At 41.9% G+C, this 3,694-nt stretch overlaps 1 long non-coding RNA gene across 1 annotated transcript; it reads left to right on the top strand.

Annotated features, from left to right (window-relative positions):
* The first annotated feature begins 78 nt into the window (after window positions 1-78).
* LOC106030540 (uncharacterized) lies at window positions 79-1,448 on the top strand. Its single transcript, XR_010828698.1, has 2 exons — window positions 79-216; window positions 1,161-1,448. It is a non-coding gene; the product is annotated as an uncharacterized lncRNA (long non-coding RNA).
* The last annotated feature ends 2,246 nt before the right edge of the window (window positions 1,449-3,694 follow it).

Here is a 3,694-nt window from a genome sequence, read left to right as displayed (position 1 = left end):
CGCCTCTCCCCACACCCCGGCCCGCCTCCCCGCCAGCCCCCGGACCCGCCGAGGAGCGGCTTCCCCAGGGACAGCGGTCGGGCCCCTCCGCGGCTGTCCCGCGGGGTTTTATCGCGACAGCGGCGATACAAGGAGAGGCATTGCCGAAATTTCCAGAAGGCGATCGCCGGCCCTGCCCGCGCGGCCCGAGCTGCCTGCTCAGCCGATGGGTTTGAGGTAACCCGACGTGAGGGTTAGTGGGAAGGTGCTGCACGGCCCGGCACCGAGTCACGTTTTTCGTTAAAAGTGATTTATTTCGGAATTAGAAGTCTGTGGCTTTCCACAAAGGAGAGGCAGTTTCACAGCCACCCCTCCAAACAGGGTGAGCGGAGGCGAACAGAGACGATCCCTCGCCTTAACGTGTATGGACCTTGGGCTGTTGGCGGCTTTCACCTTCCCTCTTCTCGCCCCGTAGTGGGTAGGGAGCAGAGAATGAGGGAAAGAAGCCAAGTTTTCAGGCTGTGATATTGGGTGATACGTCACAGCGTGCGGCTGGAGGCATGACAATTATTTTTCAGTTCTCTGTTTAGCCCTAAAGCCCACAGAGAATCACAGAACAGCTTGGGTTGGAAGGGACCTTAAAGATCCCCTGTTTCCAACCCCCTGCCATGGGCAGGGACACCTCCCTTCAGGCCAGGTTGCCCAAAGCCCCACCCAACTTGGCCTTGAACACATCCAGGGATGGGAATCCACAGCTTCTCTGGGCAGCCTGTGCCAAAAAGCAAATAAAGCAAGTCCTGGAGTGTCCTGTTTTCAGCTTTCATTTGGTCTGTATCCTTCAGGCACACTAGATGATTATGCAGAAGTATAATTTCAATGCAATGTTTGCAATACAGAGATTTTAGACACTAATATAAATATATGCCTTTCTGTATTTACCATGTCAGTAGTTCTATTTGTCATCCTATCTTGGCTTTGTTATATAAGAGATTTTGTTTCCTTAAGAAAATAACATGCAATGGACATACACAATGAGCATGTGCTACAAAACACCTCTGTAATCCATACTTGTGGTATTTCCCATTAAGGGATTATGATTATCACTATACTAAAACTTTTAAGATACCGTATGAAAACAGGATGAGTAACGGGAGTAAGTAGCTAGTTGCTGCTTTCTACAGGTCCTTGGGAATTTTGTCAGAGCTTGAAGACAAACTTGCCAGTAAGGGTGGAAGGGGAAGAGGAATCCTGTGATTCACGTTCTGTGACTGTGGCACTGTGGTGAGCTGCCTGTTTTGTTGACACTCTAAAACAGAAGTTTGAAGAAGATAAACTGGTGACTCGGAGTTTCCAAAACAAGAGGCTGGCTACCAAGGGAAAAATCAGAGTAAAATATCGCTGCTTCTGGAAACCCCCTTCTTTTTCCTTTAGTAAATTTAGATTCATTTTGTCAGATAACTTAAATGACATCATAACTGGCTTAAATTTTCATCGTTCAAGTGAAGTGACATAAATTGCAGATAAAATACAAAGTAATTCCAAAAAATATCTTTAAATCATTCATTTGAAATTCTGCTGAAACTGTTAATGGTTGTAAAACTCAAATACATCGTGTATCAATTGAAGTTTTGTCTGTGGTGTCCTGATTTTTAGATTAACAGTGTAATTGTCTTTAAATCTATGTTGTAATGGCTTACAGGAAAGCTGTGTAACAATACCTGTTGACTTTCTGTTTCCAACCATAAATTGGTTCATGGCCTTGTGCCTGAAAGACTTTCATTATGCTCAGTCACAATACATGCAGTTGATTTTCCTTTTAATCACTCAGTTTTAACCACTGTTGAGAAATACCTTTATAGTTGTTTTTCTCAATCAATACAAGACCTAACTTGTTTCAGCAGTTTATCACATGTAAAAAATTTTAAACCTTTTTTTTTGTTTGTTTGTTTTCTGTGCTACTGATTTTTAGTTTAAATCCCTTTGGTATCTCTAAATGTAATCAGGGTCCCTTTTTGCAATAAATGCCAAGTGACCACCAGGAAAAATCTTCAGCAGATTTAAGGATAATCAGTAACTGCTTGTTGGACTCCAGTTGACTTCTCCTCTTTGAATATGCTGAAGATTGAGAAAATAAGCATTGTCATGTAAACCTCCATATATCTGCTTATGCAACCATAGCAGCACCTCAGACTTTGCTCGTGCAGAACATACAACTCCCACCAGTGACGAGTGTGCGATGGACTTACCCAGCACGTGGTCTTAGAGAAGAAAAGCGTGATGGGACTGGACTTCTGGAGGTAATGCGTGTTGAAGCTGCTTGTGCCAGTCCAATCTGCATATTCCCATCGAATGTTAGTGGGATGCAGTGCTCACTAGAAGAAGCTTGACCACATCTCTCTCTAAGCACTGGTATTTTCTACCCCAGTACATTGGAACCATGTGAAGTATTTAAATCTTTAGGAAGTTCTAGAGCAGCAAGCAAGTAAACATTCTGGGTAAATTTTGATTGTTTCTATCTGAACAACCCCAGGATAAAGGAGGTCAGGATTTAGGTCCTGAGCATGGGACCGGGGAGGAAAAGTAGGTTGGTGCTTTACTCCTGTTCCTGGGGCTGGCTGTCAAAACAGCTTTGCTTGTTATTGCAGAGGCCCTTGGCAAACACAAGCCCATTAAACTGTGATTTGAAAACGTGCAGTTGGCAATAGGGAAGATGCATAAATAATAAAACAACTGCTAATAAAAACAACTGCTAGTGTATGTGATAATAACCTTTTAATACGTTATTTATGCAGTAACCCTTTTTTTTTTTTTTTAGCCTAATTAAGTCTGCACTGTTTCTGACAGTGCTGCTGCCACATTTGAATGAGGAGGTGATGTAATTCGTAATCCACCATCTGTCTCATTGTGTCAGGTGATAAATGACCTGGTGCAGCAAGCTGTGCCTTTCCCATTGCTTGTTATCTAATGGACATAATAATAAAAAGGTACTCCGTGGTACTAAAAGAGAAGTTTCAAAATCCTTCACTGTGGCTATAGATAGGATACCTCTTCACGTGGGCTTCTCAGGGTAGATCAGGTTTTTGATAAACTGAAGCTTTTGTTAAATACTGTTTCTAAATTATAGAGTATTTAGGCCATGGAGCAAAGAAGCAGCTGCCTCTTGGTTTCTTCTTTGAGTTTTTAACTTGCTGATTATTTGTGAGAATTCCCATTGATCATTTGCATTCTGAAGAAGTCTTTGGTCTGCCTTGCTTCTTCACATGGGAATTTCCACATAGTGAGATAAGTGCAGGTCCAGAACAAAAAGGGTATTTTTATTGTAATTTTCCTTATACCGTGATCAGTGTTGTAATAAACGTAATTCTCTGTCACGAATTTAAGAAGTATTGACCTTCCTTTTTTTGTTGTTGTTGTTGTTTTTGTTTTTTAATGACTACCTTTTTTTTGGTGGTATTTACAGGTACTTTGCAAATAGGATAACGGCAGGATTTAAGTGGCAGGGTTTTTGCAAGTAGGATTTTACGGCAGGATTTAAAATGGCAGGCCCAGGAAAATGGAATTGTTGTCTGGCCCACAAAGTCTGGGGAGGATTGTATAGCAAGCTGCTGTATTTTTAGCAAGGTAGTAAAAAAAAAGTAAATGGTAAATGATTAAAATCATATAGCAGAAATGGCTATGTCATATGAAGATAATTGAACGCTTACTCGGGTCACTA

The sequence above is a fragment of the Anser cygnoides genome, chromosome 2 (assembly GCF_040182565.1).
Source record: "Anser cygnoides isolate HZ-2024a breed goose chromosome 2, Taihu_goose_T2T_genome, whole genome shotgun sequence".
In the NCBI taxonomy this organism is placed as follows: domain Eukaryota; kingdom Metazoa; phylum Chordata; class Aves; order Anseriformes; family Anatidae; genus Anser; species Anser cygnoides.
This window is presented reverse-complemented; position numbering and strand designations above follow the sequence as displayed.